At 41.0% G+C, this 23,632-nt stretch overlaps 1 protein-coding gene across 6 annotated transcripts in view; it reads right to left on the bottom strand.

Annotated features, from left to right (window-relative positions):
* The window catches only part of LOC107225143 (nephrin), a 196,471-nt gene that overhangs the window by 60,148 nt on the left and 112,691 nt on the right, over nucleotides 1–23,632 (bottom strand). The window lies entirely within an intron of this gene.

The following is a 23,632-nucleotide window of genomic DNA, read 5'->3' as shown; positions in this document are numbered from 1 at the left end:
ACGGTTCAATGAATATTTTTCTTACAATTAACGTGCATTATAATTATAAAGAATGTAACGTATCGTTTTACGTATATAACATTTCCATTGCGTTTCATATATTTTTCGGTATAATATACGGGATGAGTGAGGTCATGTGAACCGGGAAAAATTGAATAATTATAAGCCCGTTCAAATAATTGATACGGGTGCGCGAATTTCAATTTCGGATCATTGTTCATCGACGTATAACAGCAATAATCAGGAAGACAATAATAATGATAAACGACAGAGGGAGAAAATCCAGGTCGACAGAACAAAACCGCGATAGCGGTTCTCGGCTCGATCTGCAGGGAAATCAATCAACGACCATTACAAAAAGTGATTTAACGCACCAAATGAATTATACGTATAATATTGGCCTCTAAACAACGCGGAGCGATCGCATACACCGGACCAGCGATTATTAATTTCATGTCGAGAATTCATTTCATACGTTGCGATGTTTCTTTCTTTCTTTATCTTTTTTTTTTTACCCCTTAAGCTCGTACAATACATGCATTTACGTTGCCGTACGATTTCAAGAGTACAATTACAATGGTCCAAGGTTGAAGGAGTTTCAAAAGCAGTTCAATCCTGCATAAAATTGCTCTCTATTTTTTAGTTTTTATTCATTTGAAGTTTCAACGTTCATTTCAATTAATATATCCGCATCAAGCACTCGGTATTCCTTTATATCCGCTTTTAATTCCAACCGTTCTTTCCAATATACAATTTTCAAATTTACGCGCTTTGAAATTGAAGGTATCGCAGCTTACTTTTCGCGGTATTCTATACATATATAAGCATGATATACGTAGCCACATATAATATTTCATGCAGACGCAGAAAAAACCCGCGAATAGAACCTTCGGTACGTCAATCTCGAGGATTGATGATGAAGACATTGTGCAAAAAGAGGCAATCGGTAAAATTTGCGAAATATTCCTCTGGCAATAACGTTCAGTTATAGTCATGCTGTAATTTCAAATAACTACCTAAACGGGTAAGAAAAAAAAAAATGAAAAAACCCCGTCGGACTTATGCAATAAGAATACGATGCCTAAATAGGTGCCGTTTTCATACAGTACAGCTACTGAAAAAAAGGATATAAAATTGGTGCGAGTAAGATTACATAAGAAAAAAACAAACAATTCTCGTTTCAACTTTTCATTCAAATTCATTCTCTTCTCTTCTCATTTAAATTTGGTTTCGCAAAAAAGATTTGCAAAAAAAAAAAAAAGACACGTTTTGTTGATTCGAATCAAATACGTGGTTTCACTTGGTAGATAACAAAAAAAAAAAATTGTTATTTCAATTACTTTTTCGTTGAATAAAATGACACTATTTTTTTAAATAAGAAATTAAAACAACATTTTCATCGCCATATCCGACAAACTCGACGAAACACTTTCGCCGTGAGTGTAGAATAAGTTTGTCCAATTAACGAAATTTCTATCAATGAATGCTACTTGTAACCTATAATAATAATTACAGTGCGCAGCAGCAGCAGCAGCAGCAGGTTGCGCATAAAATCATTCTGCGAAACGAAACTCTCGACGTTCACGCGGCATCACTGCTGTATAATGCATGTAGCCGCACATACCTACGCCTTCCAAAGTAGGGTACTTAACTAATGCTGAGGGTTGCCTGCGGATGAAGGTACGCATAGGTTAACCAGTCGGTAATTAACAACTGCTTTGAAAAGTTACAAACACGTACTTGCATCGACTTACGTGCAGGATGAGGAGGCGAAAGTAGGGGGAGATAAAAAAAAAAAAAAAAAAGAACCATCCTTCTCTCCCGAAAAAAGTGGCTTCTCTCAACCCGACGGACTTTATACCCCAGTGCAATACCTAGTCCCTGAACACATCCGAGAAAAGTGAGGACACGGCGATCAAGTGCACCACTAACGAGATCCATTATACCCGGTACGTCACGACTGCGTCATAAACTCCACACACAAAGACATACCGGATGCAGTCCCATTTTCATTCACGATATGCAATTCTTTTCTCTTAATTACTTCGCTTATATTATCGACAGGTGTAATGTTAAAACATAACGGTGAAAAAAACCGTGTCTTCAAAATTTGATGAAAACGTTACGAACACGATATTTACACTCTCCCTGCTTTACGAACACCTGTCGAAGGTTTTCGGAGTCGTCTCAAGGATGCAAAAGACACCCGGTACGAGTCTTCCATCACGGTTTCATTTGTATCCATGCTCGGTATAACACGAAGGCCACATCCGGTGCATCAATGGCCTCAGAGCTGGTAAGTTCGTTGAGAAGTGTCGAGGAGTACGAAGCCGCGTTAGTACGTCGGCATAACCGGTCACGCAACTTTTTACTCTGATGCTTCTCTGTAATGTGCTCTGTACACGTATGTACCTACGAATAGGATGCCTACATCCGTATACGCGTTAATAAATATATACATATGTATATGTATAAAATATATAGTAGTCACGTACGGGTCTGTACGATTTCTTTGATAGTAATTTATAATTATAGGATTATAATTATACCTCGAATAAATTATAAATGAATAATGCGCGGGGAGTCGAGGCGTGGAAACGCTGGTGTTGTGTAAATGAGTATTGTAGGATCGGCAGGTAAGTCTCGACCGGTGTACCGTAGAGATACACACGTTGAAGATTTAGTTGAAAAATTATCGGAGTAACGTGTATTTACTTATATTTCACCCCAACCTCCGGCTCCTGTTTTGCGTCCCCGAATGCTTTGAGTACAGGTGCAACGGACATCATGGGTAGATACATGTGTAGTTCATTATACGAATCAACAAGCCAAGCAGAGTTGAATGTAGATTGGTACGTTACGCGGCTTTACTTCTCTTATTCATTGACCGTTCGATTTTTATTTTTACTTTCTTTCACCTGTGTATACGTAAGAGAATACCATGAATTGAAAAATATTTCAACGATAGAAGTACGATAAGTAAAATAAACAATGTGCAAGCGAATTGACTGAAATCGAATTTTGTATTTACGTTGAAAATTCAGTTTACCGTTTTTATTTCCTCTATTCCTAATTTTTCCCCCCTCGGTTGTTTCATTTTTATTGTTTGTTTCGGTGTTGAAAAATATTTCATCATTTTTTCCACTTCCTTTTTTTTCTTCCCTCCGCCTTTATTCTTCAAACATTTTTGCACGCGAGTCGAGTTTGCTATAGAATATGAAGTATCGATGATAAATAATGCATCGAGACATCAACAGCAGCGGTGGAATCGATGAGTTATACAGGTATATCTGATGCACAGAGTATATACATATTTCTGGTTCATTTAACAAACGCCGCGGGAAATATTTTCCAATCTTTAGTTAACAACGATCATTTTTCATTTTAACCTGTAATTTTTTTTCATTACTCACCTCGTTGACAGTTGTTTACATTTCATTAATTGCGATACGTACGTACATACAGATACGAATTTTCATTATGCCTCGATAAAAGTTAAGAACAAAACAGCTCCAGCTTTCCCACGTGTTTTTTAATTGGCAAATAAAATTTCTTCCGCTTAAATGATCGTTGCTTTGAAAATTTGTAATATCGATCGTCAAATCCGTCGACATTGTATCGTATCGAATGTATAGATACAGTAAATTAGTAACGTTGATTTCGATCAAAGATCCTAAATCTGATCACGGTGTGTGTATATATACATATATTGCACCCTGCACCTTTTACTTTTCCGCTTCAACCCGCTTCGGGTAAGTTTCCCCCCCCCCATTCTTTTTACCAATCGTATTATTATTCAACCGACGCCGTTCTCTTTCTAATTTCCTTTCTTTTTTTTCCAGCTTTATTTTCCATCTTCCAACAGAGCTGCTCTCGAATCGTAAAGATCCAACGAAAGCGATAAACCCCGAGAACACGAGGTACATCAGGCATCGGCATGAACGGTGGCGTGTAAATCTACGTCCGCAGGTAGAAACACAGGCGCATGCCCGTGGATAAATGTGTAACGAAGGTGAATACCTGGATTTACGGTTGTTAATGCTTGCGTAGTGGCGGCAGGTCTTGTTGCTTTCAGGTCCATCGCATCGCCTCTTCTCGGTCGTTCGATAAGTTGCGGGACTAGTTTCTCTTCATTCATCTCGCAGGCTGCACATGCCTCGGATACCATTCTAGGTATTAACCGCGTATACCATGGTTCAAGGCACTCGTGATTTTTTTCGACCGTTATGGCCGCCGTACTTTTTTCCCCTCTTATTTTCTACACAGTTTTTTAAAACTCTTTTCATCAACGACCGCAGGCGTCTCGCCGCGGACACGCGAGTCTCGATTTCACCGTGATTCATTTGAGGAATAAAAAGATCTTGATTTAAGGTTAGTTTGGATTACCCGCGGATAGGTTGTTACGTTCGTACCAACGTAAAGACGCGCGATTATGAAACCGTAATGGGTTTGGGAGTCTCGGCGTAGTAACTCTTGTTTTTAAGATCAGGAAATACGTGACGCGGTTGCGCAACTGCCCCGAGTGTACGTATATACGTGTCTACACATATGCGTCTTTCGTGTTTCATTTCATTCATCAATTTTAGTAGTGTTTTTTTTTTCCTTCCATTAAGTTGGTAATGCCGTGTCACGTGACGAGACATCTAGCGACGACGAAGGTGGTATTGAAACGAAATTATCATAGGTACGTATGTTCTCGCTAATCGAATAGCTAATTGAGAACAATCAAAACGACGTTGGGTTCACTTGTATTACGATGGAAATTTTTATTAAAACGATACATTTCTCAGAGTCAAATTTTTTCACCACGGGCATGAAACTGCTAGAGGAATCAGGGGTTGAAATTCTCTGAATCAGATTTGATTATACTCGTTTATAATTCCACCGCAACTGTTGTTTTGTGAAATAGGTATTATACGCTTGTAGCAGACACGTAATTGATTGAGAATCGAGGGAAAAATATTTTCCTTCCTTACACCCGGTGCCGGCATACCTCTCATATTTCCGTAATTGAAAACCAGTTATATCTACTTTACTATCCATACATACGATTCGGATAAAAACAAAACTTGATCTGTGACCAGCTTCAACTATTCATTTGTTGTCCAGGAAGTTATTTTCATTTCTAGTTACTTGAATACTGCGATTGAATTTAAACTGAATTCTGAAAAAGCGGTTCAAACTGTTTTCGCGATCTACCTTCTACCATTGTCTACCTGGAGTAGCAATATTTTCACATAAAGTCTGGTACACAAGTCATTCGGTCCCAAGAGTAGCGAAAAATATCAAGATAATCAAAGTCGGACACAGTATCTACATGTTAATTTAAGTTAGATAATAGACGGAGGAAGATGTCAAGTAATAATACGTTTATCTATTATCTCTGAAGATGAAATAGCATTCTGTACATGTCACGGTAGCAACTGTAAAAAGCTCGAATTTTCTCTCTGTTTCTTCTCTTCACACTTCCCTCTTTGTTCATCAAGAACAAGTTATTCATGGGTTACGAGAGCACTCGTCTATATCAGAAGTTTTCCGTGAAACTCGTCGCTCGGCGCTAGAAAATAGTAAATCGAAGCTAAATATCCAGTCTTCATGCTGAATGCTCACTTCTATACTGTCATTTCTACATTGATAATTGTCAGATCTTTTTAGAAATGACAATTCAGCCTTAGACAAGTAACTTCGGTTGCGTATCCGCTGGCGGTGAACGGTTAGTTTCACGGAAAACTCCGGTTACACGTGCAATCGTGACGAAATCGCTGGGTCAAGACGAAGCTCACAGGGGTATTTAACTACCCCGGGAACAAATTGTACGCCAAAGGGAGTAATCTATCATCCCGAACGCGCGTAGGGCAGGCAGGCAGGCAGAGCCGTAAGTAGTTAGCCGGCAATGCAGAGTCCGCTCAGCACCACTTCCCCACACAACCTTGTTAACTTAGGAGTGAAACGGCGTGACAATGTCATCGTGATAACGCCAGGCGCCCGGCTGCAGTCGAGTTGTGATCGCTGTACACGGCCATTATGCCCGTTATTAGGCAGGGCGCGTGTGTGCATCATGCGACACGTATTTTACGCAGGCGCACACGCGCAACCCGGCAAACGACGGTCGGCCGGCGTAATATGCGGCGCTATCGCTGTAAGTCGCGGGGCTAAATTCAGTCATTAGTCTATTGTCACGGAGGCGGGCGGCGGGGAGAAGAGGAAGAAGGAGGAGAAGGAAGGCGGAGGTGGCGACGCGCCGCGGTTGTCGCCCGAAAGTTTCGCGATGAGGAGGGGGAAGGAAAGTTTGACGAATAGCCGTGGCTTCTTGGTCGTGCACGGCGACGCGGTTATACGTTATAACTTGTAACTCGCAATAAACGCCCCCCTTGCTTCGGCCCTTCCCTCTATATATCAACGCCAAGTTTCGGGAGGACTGGCTCAGGAATCAAGTTCTTGACTGGCTCCTGTCCCTCGCTTAAATCGTCCCACTTAACTACCCCATGAATTATACCACCGTATTAACCACCGCTCCACTTCCCAGAGTTTCTTGATCAAGCTTTACTTCTACCCGTGGTATTTACATACATACATAGGGTGCGCGAATGCGCTTACATCAGGCTTTCAAAGTAAAACGCATAAAAGCCCCAACTTTACGGCTAACTTGTTTTTGGTCCGAAACAAACTGCGAGTTCAACTCTATGCGATATATGTGACAATGACTGGCGATGCACCTGATGTGAGAAAATGGGACGCATTGTCACATGATTCGTATGTACATTCGAAACAAGTTAGCCAGACGGTTAAGGCATTTATACAGTTTACTGTACTACTCAGATCCTTGTTAATATTCTTTGCTCGTATCTTCAATTTTCTTCTTTTTTTCATCGAAGCTCAGGTCAGCTATTTTCCATTATGTGCGAGACATCTGTGGTATGCCACTTCGCCGTTCGCGCCACATAAGAAGCCTTTCTGCAATACGTCACGTAGCCAATGCTCGTTGGCGTTCCTGAACTCGAAATATTTTTCTCACCTGAACTGCACTGTAATCTTCATGGTGTACCTTGCCTCTCTGATTAGTTAGAAATCTTTGACGTCATTTAAGAAGCGCGCGCGTTTTCGAACTATGGGGTAATTTATGGAGCAAATTGAATTTCGTTTTGAGGTTTTCTCTAGAAGACCGAAATTAATTGATCGTGAAATTGTCTCGTTTGATGGAATTGCTACATGTGAGAGAGAGTGGGAGAGAGAAAACACGGACTTATTGAGAGACAAAGGAAGGAATGAGTTCATTGAAACTAAAGTTAGAGTGGTCTGGTGGATAATTGGGATTGTTCAGCAAAATGTTATATATTTGAATGAAATTTAGAGAGGTGCTCGACGCTTTTCCGATTAAATCCATTCAGCAGAATCAACAGATCCTTTCTCATCGTAAGTAGAAGTTGAATTTCGAGAACACCTAACGAACGTACGTTATAATACATTTACTTTTTATCATACGCCTACCTAACAATGTAAGTTCGTTTCGCATACTATACCTAGGTATATAGATATATAGGTTTCAATTCGCGATTGGATAAAATATCTCTCGAGTGGTTGCGAACACGAATGATTATCTCTTCATTGGATAAAATGGAGGGAAGAATTATTACCTATCTCTTCATTGAGTTTAAAAGTTCTTCAGCGACAATGGTCGGCTTGGTGTAATTAAATCATCTCCCGTATTTTTCCCCCTCCGTATATTTTTTTTTCTTCTTCTCTCTTTTCGTCCCTTCTTTTCATCGTCAAGGTACCGTGAGGATATCTGACGTGCCGTTATAAACGTATCGCTAATTGCCAATTCTGAATAGAATCCACTCCTTCGTACGGCAGCAAGTGATTAATCAATGGAATCAATCATGATACGATCAGATTTCTTTCGTTTTCAGGCTCGCTTTGAAAGAGGAGGGGAAAAAAGTGCGTCTAAGCTTCATTACAAGGTTTATAAAAATTCTTCAATCATCCCGATACCTCCTCGATGAAACCATTAACGCATCGAAAATACCAGAAAAATGAGTAACAGCAGTGGTATTAAACCTTGACGATATCTTTGCACGCTTTAATCGCGTAGTTGTAACAACGCAAACCACGAGAAATAAGAAGACGGAAAATCCTCAGCGTAACGATATAAAGGAAGAGTGAAGCGTGAGCGTGTAAAAGGTTTCTGTAACAATGTTTACACGCTATTGCGCATATTACATGTGTATATATGTATATACATATAAGTATGCTTTGGCACGCACAATGTAGAAGTGAATCTACGGTCTGAACATAAAGAGGCGGTAGAAGATGCGATGGTGTCGAGATTGCGGTGGACGTGCAGCAATAACTGGGCATGCACGTTGTGGTCAGTTGGCAGCCAAGTGGCATGAAATACGTCGTTACACCACGATACGCCTACCTATGATCGTTAGACACGCCACGCGTAATTACTCTAATCCATTTTTACACTGCGCATACTTTGCAACGATTGGAAGAATCTCTGTACGAATCTTGTCGGGGTTTTTTATTTTTCCTCTCCTTTTTGCATCTTCACCGTTGAAAGCAGCACCACGGTTCGTTCAACAGGATGGTCCCGTCCCTACTGCGCTCTTGGAAAATTAAATTTTATCGATTTAAAAAATTTGCATTATCATACCTTGTCGGAGCTTATCGTTTTTTCTCTTTCTTATAATACTTCGCGTGCAGATGGGAAAATTTAATAAAATTCTTCAATTTCTACATTCTCGGTAATGGCTTGAACCACCCATTATACGTAGAGAAAAAAATTCAATTCGTATCACATGACTGTGGAAAAAAACTTAATTGGAATGGGAATCGTACGGTTTATCGATTTCCTTTTCCTTTGTTTGTTTTTTTTTTCGGTTTCTTCACTTTTTATGATACTATAATCACGGGCCGTTGTCTCGCGAATAGTTGTATTTCGGAATATCAAAATTTTTTTCGAACCAGTTAAGCTTCCATCATCGGTTTTTTTGTTTGTTTATTTATTTTTTTATTTTTCTGCATTTCATCTGATTCGAGGTTAATCATAGGCAGTTGATCCCAAAAAAAAATTCATACAGTATAATCAGTATTACGAAAACACTGTAAATGTTTGACAAAAATGTAGGACGACTGTTTCGTAATTACATTAAACTTTTAAAAAACTGTAAGTGTAATTGTTATGTAACAAGATCTTTCTCGGTTGCTATTACATGCAATCAGTTTCAAGCTAAATTGACCAACAAACGATCTTCGCAAAATTCATAATTTTCCAACAAAAACTATTATTTTGAAATGTTCGAATAATTTTCATGAAAGGGATGGAGGGCTGAGTCTAAATCGTTAACGGAAGATGCTTCGTGAAAACCGAAGAAGAAATAATTCCAAAAAGCTTGAATTAGTCATAGTTAGCGATAAAATTGTAACGCACGGAATCGCGTCAACAAATTGTACTTTACAAATCAAGAAGAAGCTTAAATTTCTCGAATAATGAATAAAATTTTCGCGAAAAATATGAGTTTGAAATTTTCAATTCGCAAGAGAAAAGTAGTGTTCCAAGGTTCATAAGCAAACAGTAGTAAATTGCGAGACTCCACCGACTGAAATTAGTGGATATAAAATTTATCCCCCACCCCTCGAATCAGCGGTATAACAAGTCTGGTTCTATCTCTTCTCCGGGTAAAACTTTTCAAATATCCAAATATCAATTTTCTCCACGTCCGAAGATATCTACACGTAATCGCGGTCATACATTAAGCACCGTGCACACATGAATGCACAGCGACGAAAACGACGAAGATGCTCCAAGCGTGGCACGGGCCGTTTTGAATTTCGATGAAATAAATTACAGCGATCGTATACAAAGTTTTGAAAAGTTAAAGCCCCTCTCGCCGCGACCAGATCGCGGGATGGCGGGGGAGGGGGGAGGAGGCACCCCCGTTCATCTTCAGGGCGCGACCCTCGTCTGATTGTTTGCTGTGAACGACGGGTACACGCCTTGCGCAAGAGTAACTTTAAACTTATAAGTCAACTTCGCGAGTACCGACGCGCACACACACACACACACGCACAGACGCACGCACACGTACGCGCGTTTGCGTATCCATGTATATAACATTGATACATATGTATGGGAAGAGGGATTTGCATAGAGTTGAAATTAAGGTGGCGGAGGGTGAGAGGGGTGGAAAAAAACTGCGCGGGAAATTCCCGCCGCAGTTGCTGCTGCTTCTGCTGTTTCCATACGGTGTGGCAAAAAGACAGGGGGGGGGGGGGGGGGGGGGAGAGGGCAAAAACGTTATTAGAAACCCGCCAAGGCGAAGGCTTATTAGGAGTTGGAAGTTGGACGACTCCTTCTTTTTCATTCCTCCCTTCCTCCATCTCCTATCCACGACCTGTTTTCATCTATTTTACTCAGTGACACACAAACACACGCGATCCGATACCCAGTGGACGAAAGGAGATCTCCGTTATCTCGTATTATTGATCTCAGACTGCTTATAAGCGCGTAAATGAAGTTTAACAGGTGCTTATATGTTCATATATGTATCTGAATTTGTATATGTATGTATATATACACATATATTATATATATGCACGTGTAACTATTAAACGAAACAGGAAGTCTCACGGTTATTTATATTACGGTATACACAAGCGTTATACACACATATGTTGTGCACACTTACGTGTGAGAGCGCATTTATAATATATAATGTAAATCCGTAAGTAGTAAGACGGGTTGAAATGTGTTATTATTATTATTATCAGGTAATATGACGTGGCGGGACTCCACGTCGTCGACAAATTTTTGTTCTTTACTTTTCTTTCTCTTCATTTAATTAAATCCGAGTGATGGAATATTATTAAACAGCCGTGAATGATTTGGTAGGTAAAGTTTTCTTGCACAACGCACCAATTTTTTTTTTCTACGATTCTGTTCAATTCTCAATTTTGCGTTTATCATACAATTTTTTACTGTAATTTTCATTTGTTTTTTTTTTTTTTTTTTTTTTTGTTTTACTCTCGTATATCGTACGAACGATACGCATTTTTAAAATTAAGTGCGCGCGCGTTACAATTTAAAAATGGCTCTTTGCCAGGTTGAACAAACGTCAAAAAATGTTGACAGACTTAGCTGGTAGCTGTGCTCAACTATGGAGACTAGAGAACCTCCGTACGCTCGATAACGCCGGTTGTAAAAATTTTTGACGCGTTACACACATCGTGGTGAGGGTCGTGCTAAATTTATGACGGTTGGTCGCCCTGACAAGGATTCTAGCGCATGCGCATTAAGTTCTTCCATCAGACGCCGGACGGAGCGTGCAGTAATTAAGAATTCACTCTAAATAATTGTCCGGTAACCGTGTAACAAATGAAATTCTTTTCCGTATGCAGGTAAATTCGCAAGAGGCCGAGTCCCGATTTTCCAGTTTCCTGCACTTTCAGTCGCGGAGAGTCTCTTTGTTCGTAGTTCGTGGGGCAAATACACGTAGGAGAAGAAGTTGGGAAACTGTAAATGAAAGCAGGAAGGCGCGGGTTATTCGGTCGACGGTGGCGCTGAGCCCTGAGGATCAAGTCGTGCGGGGCCAACAGGAAGATTAACTTCTCAATTCGCGGAGCCGGCGCTCTCACTCATCAGTCAGAGTTGGTTGCTAGCTACCAGGCGCCACCATGGGCCACCACATCCCTCGTCCTGCGACGAGACTATATGTATAACTTTGGTTTAACTTGACCCAGAATTTCGTAATAAACACTAGCCAGCTTTTCACTTTAATTTCAATCTATTTTCCCGCCTCACCTCCTTATTTTTGTGCTGTTTGTACTAAATCGAGGAGGACATTAGGCCGATGAAATATCGGTCGCGAAATTCAAACTCTCGCCAATTACTCCTCTTCTTCTTCTTCTTTTTTTTTTTTTTTCTTCTTCTTCACTCTGCAAAAGCGTTGGATTGGTGATAGTAGAATTTATCTCTGATCGTTTCAACGTTTTACAACAGAGAACATACGATCGGGACATTAGAGAAGGTGGAAAACCTGACGTTCGGGGACAGGATATAACAAAAAACTTCAAACATCCTGTCGATCGTGTATGAGAAAAAGTGTTGCGAGGTCTTCCAGAGGAGGCAGTTAGCTTCAACGAACCCTAATTACCATCAATAAAAGTCATATCTGGCCGGACTATGTCGAGTATCAATTAGACAAAAAAAAAACAGTAAAAAAAATCATGCCAAGAATGATAAAATTATATGCTAGTAACGATAAATAGATGAAGGTGTAATAATTTTTAATAAAATCACGTTATAACACTGGATGACGTTTGTTATGGATGTAAGTATGAAAATTACGAAGTAACATTGAATAAATTTGACCGAGAAATTATGGGAAAACTTGTGCAGGAAATTAATAATAAACCCGCACGCAGGAATTGTGCGAGGAAAAAAAAAGATTCCCACATAAATTCACATCTTATCGTGAAATTGGTAATAATCCAAGACTCCGAAGAAGAAGAAGAAGAAGAAGAAGAAGAAGAAGAAGAAGGAAATCAAATTGGCGAGAGTAAATACCACTTCGTAGAATTTATTTGTACTAAGAGAGCAAAGGAGAAGGATAAAGGGGGAGAAGAGGGGATATCGAAGATAATTACAAATAGGTAAGGAACGTGACGAGAGGGAGCAGGTGGATTGGAAGATGGCGTAGGTTCCAAGATACCGCAGAGAGCGTGTCAATTGGGTTAATTACAAACCACGGCAAATCCGCAGGGCATCTATAACTATACATATACACGTACACACATACATACAATCCCCGAGTGTATACTATAGGTAATTATTGTTTCTACGTCAATGCGAGGGTACACATAGTGCATAGGAATTACAGAACCGCTCAGATTAGAGGAACACTCAGAACTAATTACACCCAAATACACTGATATCCGTAATACGTATTTGTCAGATTTGATCTTATCCTCGGTATATTTACACGTATAATCGTAACGCTCGTACCACAGAGATCTGCACTTCTGAAGCGCAAGTCAAAATGTATCAAAGTGTAAGCGATAATGACTCGCCGAGAATTCGAGATTCAAATCTACCCGCCGTTCGACGCGTAACGATCAAATGACCTCGGATGACGTCACGGGTCTCTGACAAATCGGGAAAACGCGAGCAGCGACGCTGATTCCTTGGATATTCGTCGAGCGTTTCCGAACATTTTACATTCTTTATAATCCTCGCGAGATATGAGAGATGTTGCGAGATCGAACAACGGTTTTCAGGTTAGGGTAGAATTACGAGACTAAGGCGAGAAGAAACGTCGCGGAGGGTGGGAGGGGGGAGTTCGATTCGAAGTTGAAAGTCGAGAAAAATACAATTTCATTATTCAAATCTTTCGACCCCATTAATCCCTGTGCGGTTCCCGGGGGTAGAAGAGGAATGGGAATATGAGAATCTACCACTTGGCATTATTCAAAATCGAAATTTGAGTCAACCGCAGTTATATGAGGCTTGAATTTAAGGCGAGCGTCAAGAAGGAGGGAATAAATATTACGAATAGACTTTACGCCTTCAACCTACCGCAGCACGCACGCATCTCGGCCGAAGGAGACGACGAAACTCCGAGAGACCGCGAGGCGTCGTCTGAGAGGCTAGAGAGTCTAGACCCCGAAGTTGTTACACCTGTATAATATACTTCCGGCCTTGCAGCCGGAGTCTTTTAACTTTTCCAAAAGGGGAACAGTAGGGTGTTCCGGTGCCTGCCCAGTGTGGGATATTCCCACGGGATTCCCTCCCTCTCGAAAACCTGCAACCTCCTCTCTGCTCCCTCACCCTGCAACTCCTTCGTCTCCCAAGACGCACGCACACCATATACCGTGCAACACAGGTTCACCCTATCTTAACGTTCATCAACAACCTGCCAGCAACGCGGTCTTATTACGCGTTAATTTCACCTACCGCTTCTAATTAGCAACGGACACACTTACGACGTACGAACACTTCCAGAGATGACTGTGTACGGCAGGCCTAAATACCGTTGTATAAGCACATCGGCACGCATTCGGATTTTCGCATATGGTATGTTTACATTTCACACTAGCGACGATGATACGCTCGAGACGTGCCCAAAGGAGCGTTATCAAACTGTAATTCACCGATTCTTCATCTACGAAACTAAAGCTGCTGAAGTTACTGTTCAAGGTATCAAGTTATCAGTAATTACACAACCACGAATTGGTGGTAAAGTTAACGTCCTTCGAAGATGAACTTTGCACCGGTCGTTATCACGGTTTAAACCGATCCTTGTTCCATCGATTACATGCACAAATGGAGTGTTTCTTCCATTTCCATTGATCGTCCAATGATTGAACGTGTATTGATTCCAGCAACCGTGGTACTCGTACCGCGTTAACATCAATATTCTTAAATGGGTACAATTTCCCGTGAAACAATTCCATGGTACGTGAAGCTGCTGCGATAAATTTTTACCGAGTACTTACATACATCTGTCAACTAAACGAGGTAATGGGCAAAATGGTTGCGACGTGTACCGTAGCTCGAATGACGTTTTCTTTGGAGATGCATTCTCTCTCCCTCTCTCTAGTTTTTTTCTGTCTTTGATATGCAGAGTAAAACGGGAGTCTGGCTCCGGGTGGATGAGAGACGCGGTGCCGGTTGGTACAGGCGAGTCATTTATCACACAACGACACACACCCTACAGGGAGGGTGAACCGAGAGCAGCAGCCCCGTGTTTCGTTTGATTTATTAAAAATTCAATAACGTCGCACACTCTGGCGTATATCAATAGATACGAACAGATTTTTGAACGAAAGTGACGGGTTATCGAACACCGGCTATACGCACACATATCAATACATAACAATTTGACCAGCGTGACAGGGATGAGAGGCAGGGAATGCGTAAAATTCTAATTCGATATCGCTCGTCGACAGTCATAGCACACACGATTCTGCACTCGTGGTGCATAGTGAACAAAACAACAGTTTATGAATACAGAATCGGCGATGATTTACTTTGGGGAAGGTGAAAGGCGTCGGATGTCGAGCTTTCGTTAGCTTTCACGTTTTTTTTCATACAGCTGCATCATCGTTTCTCTAGCTTTTCAATTTCTGTATAAAAGCTCGGGCTTTAGTGCCCGGGACGTTGTGGAGAGTATAATAGGTACCGTCCTTCACTTTAGGGACAGGGTTTCTTTTTTGTACTTTAGGTCCGATAGGTTTTCGTCGGACGATAACAAGTGAAGCTACCCAAGTGCGATTCGTTAATTTTATTAAACCTGGGCATAGTCGTAAAACAGTCGAAAATATTTAACACGTGTATTTTTTTTTTCAGTCGGTGATGATTTAGTTCTGAGATCGTAGGTTTTTTTTTTTCTTTTGTAAGGAGATTGAAGTTAGTAACGCTTACGTGACTACACATCAAAGTATTAAAACCATTGACTCGCAAACTTGAAATGACTTTGAAGGTGCTTAATTTCCAGAATTCCAGACAATCCAAAAGTTGCGATATTTTCGAGAAATGAATCCTCGCACCCACGTTACCAATTTGAACCTCACGTTTTGTACGGATTAAAAAAAAAAATAAAAGCATCGCTTCATGGTACTCGAATTACCTTGGTTCAAGTTACCTGTAATCAATTCGAGGTCGTTGAATTAGATTTTACAATCATAAACTCATAATTTCGACAATGGTACATATTCCAGAACCATCCGTCAATTTACTCGATGAACGTGTTTTATTCATTTTTTTTTTTTGGTAACAAGACTGATAGTTTCGTCAGGAGATAACGAATGCTTTTCAACCCTCAAAACCAAGTCATTGCCATTGTAAATAAAAAAAAAAAAAAAACAATAGTCGTCGTAGATTTTCGACCGTTCTACGAGTATACAAATTAGTTTGAAAAAAATCGTTAATTCTGAGAGTGCAATTATGTGGTTATTAGAACTCAGGGGCGACGATGCGAGAAGAATGAATCAACGAGAGTAGGTTTCGGGGACGATAATTTCATCCGAGTATCGACAAAGAAGGAATGCCAATTTCGGGGCATCGTTCCGAATTTCGTGAAAATCGAGACCTCCTTTGGGGCCGTGCGTCGTTTCGTCGTCGTCAAAGGGCGGAATGGATTTGAATATCAATAATTATTTCCCCCTTTGACGACAAACGCTAATGGCCTTTGTTATCCGCGATCCCAAGTTGAGCCCCTCCTCGGTGGCGGCGGTGAATAGAAGGTATTAAGACGACGACGACGAGGGCGTAGAGTCTGCGAGAAGAGGAAGACAGAACCGGGCGACCGCACGCGGACAGAACTCTACCTCGGCAAAGACAAACTCCGAATAATGCGGCACGAGTTTCGGCTAATTAGCACCACGTACGTATACTTGGTCTTTCAATACCGTCGGCACCTTATTCAACAATCCCCCCCCAAACCCACGACATTTGACGTTAGGGTTAGTCTCGCTGGGGGTGCTAATGCGCGTTTTCTAAGAATGTCATCGTCTCCTCGGAGAATTGTTCACGACGCCAGCTTATTCTTCAATATTAACGGATGTTATTATCGTTTGCCGAAGAAGAAAGTTTCCCCGGCGATATTTTGTCGTATAGGTATAAAAAAATATGGCACCAGGGCTTTCGACGGGCAGAAAATTTCGCCCTTTTATTTTCATCCCGCACGAGCTGAATACGAATTCTTTCACAGTCGTCGACCTCTATTGTCAGCGTAACGAAACAGAACTCACTGAATTTTCAACACTTGGTACAGATATAGTGTAAACCTCGTGGCTGGCAGCGATGGAAACTGCCCCGAGAGGAGAAAAGAAAAAAAAAAAGGGAAAGAAAAACGGAGGCGCGTGAGGAAAAACTTAGTTATCTCCTGGGATTCCTCCCCCCGGTCAGTATGGCGTGACGAAAAAATAAAGTAACCACAGTCCGAGTATACATGCGTATGCCTACTCGTGTATGTACCACGTGTGTATCTGTACGTATCTGGGACTTTGCGAGATGGCGGATGTGAAAGAAATTTATAAATCGATCCGGTTCTTTCTGTACAAATTAATTATGATCCACGTACGCGTACATATAAATTATCGTGTATCGAAAAATCACGTTTTTCGAATTTCGACACAGAATAGTGTGAAAAATTTCGTTCTTGACAAAAAAAAAAAAAAAAAAAAAAATAAAGTGGATTCGAAGAGAACAGTTTTGGTTAACATGTTCAGCTTGAGCAAATGGTTTTAAATATGAGAATTTCCTTGATATAACCAAATATTTCTGAATATAGTAAGGAAAACCAGAAAAGTCACTGATGGTATATTTTTTTTTCAACAGATAGCTGTGGGAGAGTGAAACAGGAATCTGACTGGTCTACCCCACAAAAAAAAAAAAAAAAAAAAGACATTCGTCATGAGAACTTGTACCGATGTCATTTATACAAATAAATCCATGAAAGAATTTTTTTTTTTTTAGGTTATGTACTTTCTCCTATTCAAATCCTTTCTCACAGATTTGGGAAAAAATTCGAAAAATACTAATGTTGCCATGTTTAGTCATTCGAGGGGTGGGGGATCCAAAATTGAAAACCGTTTGTTGAAGTTGAAACTATTAACTAAAAATCTTCTCCTTGAAATCATATTCTTTTTTTGTCAAGACCGAAATTTTCCCCATACTAGTCCGTGTCGAAATTCGAAAAACGCGGTTTTTCGGTACATCCTAATATAGATCCAGATATGCACAGGTACGCGTATCTTCACTACAATTCTACCAGACAAACAAGACGGAAGGGAAGAAAAAAAGGGAAAAACCAATTTAAATTTAATTAAACACCCAAAATTTACCGCCTTTATACGGTACGCTAAGAGGGAACCCTCTTTTTGGAAATCCTGTCAGTCTCCGAGCCGAAAGTAATATAGGAATAATTTAATGAAAACTTTTCCTTATCAAATGGGTTGACGATACAAAGAAGAGGGAGGGAGAGAGAGAGAGAGAGAGAGAGAGAGAGAGAGAGAGAGAGAGAGAGAGAGAGAGAGAGAGAGAGAGAGAGAGAGAGAGAGAGAGAGAGAGAGAGAGAGAGAGAGAGAGAGAGGTGAAAGAAGGGAGAAAAAAGTAGAAATATTTAATATTAACAAAAGTGAAACATGGGATTCTTCGCAATCAGTTTGTCTACTGGAAGAGGGAAAGAGAGAAGTGATTCTTAATTTTCATTTCCACGTTTGGAAAATGGCCAAGTTTTGCCGCCCTGAAAGATTAAACCGTGCGTGGCGAATGGGAAAGAAGAGAGAGAGAGAGAGAGAGAGAGAAAGAGAGAAAACAGCAGAAAGGAATTTAAAAAGGAAGAAAGAAAAAACGCTATAATGCAACCTGATACATTGTAACTGTATTTTCAAATTTTGTCCCTCTCTCATCTTTCAACTCCCGAGAAATAGGAATGAGAAATTTATTCCCTCTCGCATCTTCACCACCGCGCCGCGTTTCTTCACTATATAATATTTATCACGCGAGCATCTCGGCCCGAAGTAAGAAAATGTAGACGTGCGAATAAAAGTTTGGATATGAAATTTCCAGCTTGTTTTTTTTTTCTTTCATTTTTTTTTTTTTTTATTTTTGTCATTCGGTAAAAGCGTAATTTCAACAAGACAAACACGCGGCGGTAACCCAGTCGTGAACATTTGTTTATACTGTTTGTAATTTTGTTTTGTAAATAAAATTGTATTTTTCGTTAAAACCAACATCGATTAAAATCCTGGTAACATTGATCTATAAGCCCTGCGTGGGATAAATTTGAATCGCGAATAAGTGACTGTGTGCTGGATTGTCTAAAAGTAGGGAATCAAATATTCCGGGCGCAGATCTCCGTCCAGTGGGAATAAGGGAGGTAAGGGTGCGTATTTCCGTTAAACAATTCGCGGAGTTCGTAATTAAAGATTTCTTTAGCAGAGAGCCGGGAGAAGAGAGGCAGAAATGAGGGTAGCTAGAGGGTGGAGGACGAGCGAGACGAGGCGTAGGTTTCTACGCAGTAATACTGAGCGAGGGAGGGAAGGGAGGAGGGAGAATACGGAGAGAGTGAAGGATCCTCGAATTAAATTTGCAAAGATATACAGAGATCCGCGTTAAAGAACCAACAGCTCGTAGGATTAGATTAATAACACCGCGTCTGCAAAACGCGCGCGACTTATGGCTGAAGGGACGAACGAGGTAGCAGGGGGGGGGGGGGGGGGGGGAATTTTTGTGTGGGAAAGACGCGGGGGGGGGGGGGAAGTATTTTGAAGAGATATATTCACGCCAAAAGCGCGAGGATATTCGCCGAAGTGGAGAAGGGATTTGCATTTCTGTTCTTTTTTTTTTTTTTTTTATCTCATTCTTTCATCCTTCTCTCTACCAAAGTTTTGGATTTGCATTTCTCCTGCTCGAGAGATCGAAGGGTGTCTCGTCGTTTGACGGATCGTTGGAATTTTCTTTGTTTTTTGATTGTTTTTGTTTTTTTTTTTTTACCATTCCCTTTTTCTTTGACTTTAGTCCCCCCCCCCCCCCCTCTTTCAGTTTTTGCCGGGCATGTTCATGTTTGGGATAATTTATAGCTTACCTCCAACTTAAAGTTGAAAGTTTACTCTTGTTTTTTTTTTCCCTTTTCTTTACTTCACCCGCCGCTAATTACCTACAACGTAAAAAAAAAAAAAAAAAAAAAAAGATTTAGGTCACGTCACTTTGATCAAACGTATCGATTTTGTCAAAACTTTGCATCCTCGAGTCATGAAATCAGGGCAACACCGTGTTGACGGTGAAATATGATACGCAAGATGTGCATACGCGGTTGCTTGGCACGTACAAATATGTTGTGCTGACAAAAAAATGTAGTAACGTACCAATTGCGAAAGTATGACGAGTTTGTCAGGCAGTTTCAACAGGTGGTCAAGAGATGGGTGTGGAGAAAAAATTGTTCTCTTTCTCTTTGACAATTTGTGGAAATTTTTTTCTTTTTTTTTTCTTCTTCTTCTTCTTTTCTTTTTTCAACACGAAACACAACGAGAACCGAATTTTTCGTCCAATTTCATCGGGCGCCGAATATCGCGGTCGACATTTTCATCGAGCGTTCCAGGTAACAGAGCGTGAGTTTCTTCTTTTCGACGAGCAGGAAATCCGTTAATTTTTAACGCTCTAATCACGATATCCTCTCCCCCCCCCCCCCCTCTCCCCCGCCCCCGTTCGTTAAACTTGATCGATTGCTAAGGTGACACAATCCTCAGCGATACGGTTCGAATGTATTCAGAAAAGTTCAAAGATAGTTTGATGCGTGGATCGGTTTTCAGGGGGAGGAGGGCAGGAGGAACGACGATTATTTTTCGGATTCACGGTCATTTGTAAGAGTTTCACTCGTTGATTCAGTAACCACCGAGACGGTGAATCACGGTTAGGAAATCGAAAGGGTTGAACCGAAACGCAACGGGGAAAGAACTTGTAGAATTTACGCGAGCGTAAAAAATACTTTCAAGAATTCACCTTTCCCATAAATTAAAAAAGCACGTAAAAATTTTCCCGTAACAAAATACGCAAGCAGTTGATATTATACCGTTCAATTTAAGCGAAAACTTTTCTCCACCTCATCTCGTCCGCGTAATCGTACCAACCTGCAGCAAAACCAACCATATTCGCAAAGTACACACGGATGCCTAGAATTTCATTCAGCATTCCGCATACCGCATAGCGGCGTTCCAATTTCCCCCGTTTCTCAGGACAATGGAGTTGTAATGGCGTGTGGAATAGAAGAATAGTTAAAACAGGTTAATCATATCACGCGTGCACGTTTCACAGACTTTAAGAAGACCGCGCAACGTCTCGTCCCGAGTCTTCTCAACGGCGTTGACGATGTCGGGCAGAAAGTGTGTGTGTGTGTGTGTGTATGAATCGAATCTTAGCCTCGTCATTTCCTCGAAAGAACAATCGAGGCTCCTCCTTCTCCCACGACGATGATGTTGGAGTGGATCCATCCGTCCATCCGACCGCCATACTGCACAGGTAATATCAAGTCGGAGGTGAAAGAGTGGCTCACATCCTGCGATTCAACGCACTTCTCTTTGTTTTTTATTTTTTCTTGTTGTTTTTTTCTCTCCTCTCTCTCTCTCTCTTATTTCATCCTCCTCCTTTTTTCACTTCTCTTCGTCTCGTTCCACAACCGTCCATCACCCTCCGCTGCCGCAGGTTTAATTGCTTTCGTGCATGATGAGAAGGAGGGAAACATGACCATCGCAGGCAGCCGCAATAAAGCAGAAATTGCCGGCGAAACAAGCTCCTCGAATACACCTGCAACTCCGGTGCTCGGAAACCGTGGAGGTAGAAAAACGGCGTTGAATCGCTAGTAAAGCCACTGCCGTTCGGATCGCATTCATTGACGAACGAATCGAGTATAATTTTCACCCTGACTGCCGGTCTTGCCGCGAACGAGGGGTTATCACTAATGTAATCTGATCTGCACAGGTCGCTGTAATCTCACGCATTCTTTGTAACCTTTTGTACTTTGTGTAATCCTGCGTATTCTCTGTTTTCTTTTTTAAATCTCTGTGCAATCATTGTCATCTCCGATAACCTTTGTAATCACCAGCAATCTTTGTAATCTTTTTAACGTCTGTAATATTTTGTAATCATTTGTAATCTTCCTGTAATCTCTGTAGTATTTTTTTAATCCTTGGAATTTTCGTCTCTTTTTCGCTCATTGCACCCGATCTCTGCAATCGTTTGTAATATTTCACAAGTCTGCTGCAATCCTTGCAATCTCTCTGTAATCCTTTGTAATACTTGTAATCTTTGCACCGATTTTCTAATCCTCGCGATCTCTGTTGTTACTTGTAATCTTTCCGTAATCCCTGTAATATCATTGTAATAAATTCATCGTCTCTGTAATTGTAATCAGTGTACGAAATTTTTCCGCAGTCATTAACCGCTCGGCGGTTTATGCGATATTAAAAAATTCAAAAGAGGAAAATGTCTCGACTACCCGTGATACGGTTTTATCGGCAATATTGCAGAACGCTGTTACAAGATACACACACACACACACACACATGTATATATATATATAAAATTGCCTTATATGCAGCGAACGGTGCTGAATCATTATATATATATAATACTAAGGTTGGCCGCCGCCGTATTCCCACACTTTGCCTGTTTTACCCCTTAGTTATATCGTGGCTGCGAAATCGCAGAGATTCATGGGGGATGCTGCAGTCGCGATATTGCGCCAGACCGCCAAAGGTATATACTTTCGTACTTGCACGATCCAGCGTGCACCTAAGTGAATTAGTGCAGTAAATGTTGATGTAACTTTCTTCCACGTCCTTCGTATTTCATGGATTTTACTACCGCGTTGTCTTCCACCGCACACGCAGACGACATCGATAAATCGGGGTAAACGGTGCGAAGCTTTCATTACGTTTGCTGAACTCCCAGTTATCCTATCCTCCAGCTAAGCATCTTATCAAAAATTAGCAGCGCGCTTTTACGCCTGTTTCTTATTTCGGATCTCTTGTACTCGTCATCGTTTTTTTCAGGATTCTGATCATACGGAGTACAAGATTATCCATTGTACCGGTATCAGAGAATTTTGACTTCTTCTCATCTTTCCTCGTAAGTTTTAGCTCGTTGCGTGAGCCAGATTCGTAGACGTTTCTGTTCTAGTCAACAGCGTTATGACACATGTGTACGTACGTTGTAACGTTGCTTTCGGTTAACCGTTCAATTTGCCGTACCAAAAGAACAAGCAGATAAAAATTTATACAGTCAATTTAGATAGCAAGTTTTCGCATTTCAGCCAGGAAATGAAAATGATAAAAATAACGCGGCGTCACAGAGTGCGAAATATTGCATGAAAAATAAATCTAAACAAGTACCGCAACCGTGTGATTCGCGGTTGATTCACCGAGACACGGGGTGTTGGAACAGAAAGGTGATGCGGAATAGAATGAAAACCAAAAGACGGTGAAAAAATAAAGACACGAGAGAAAGAGAGAGAGAGAGAGGGAGATAGAGAAGACGTCAGAGAGGAAATAAGGTCCCCAGGGCGTGCAGCCGCCGTTCTGACGTTAGTAGGTCTTGTCGACACGTCGAGAAAAGGAGCAGAGCGAGTAAAAAGGAAAATTTGCAGAAGGCAGCAAAAAGGCAACGAGCGTAAGGTGCGGTAGAAGAGGAAGGAAAGAAGGAAGGAAGGAAGGAAGGAAGGATGGATGGATGGATGTAGAGGAAATATAGTGGGGCAAGGAATGGAAATATAAAAAAAATTAGATGATAAAGAACGAAAAAAGAAAAAGAAAACGGGACAAAGGGTGGAACCCGACGGAAGAAACGGAAGAAAATCTTGGCACGTATCTGTTATTTCACCCACATTCGTTCCCAGTCAGTCCGGTCCAATTTCCATACGTCACTGCACACGTCTTCCCATCTCTTCCTGCACACGCGTAGACGATGACGCTGATGGATCTCATTATCAAGAATTTGTTTAGTCTTCTTCGTCTCAGACCTTGCTCGATGGTATTTGACGGTAAGATTTTACATCTACAAAAGGGTGAAGGAAACTTTAGCTTCACTCCTAGGATGACGAAACGATGGTCGTTTTTCATTGACATCGGA

The sequence above is a fragment of the Neodiprion lecontei genome, chromosome 5, assembly GCF_021901455.1.
Source record: "Neodiprion lecontei isolate iyNeoLeco1 chromosome 5, iyNeoLeco1.1, whole genome shotgun sequence".
NCBI classification, from domain to species: domain Eukaryota; kingdom Metazoa; phylum Arthropoda; class Insecta; order Hymenoptera; family Diprionidae; genus Neodiprion; species Neodiprion lecontei.
The sequence above is the reverse complement of the archived record's forward strand: the minus strand, read 5'-3'. Positions and strand labels throughout refer to the sequence as shown.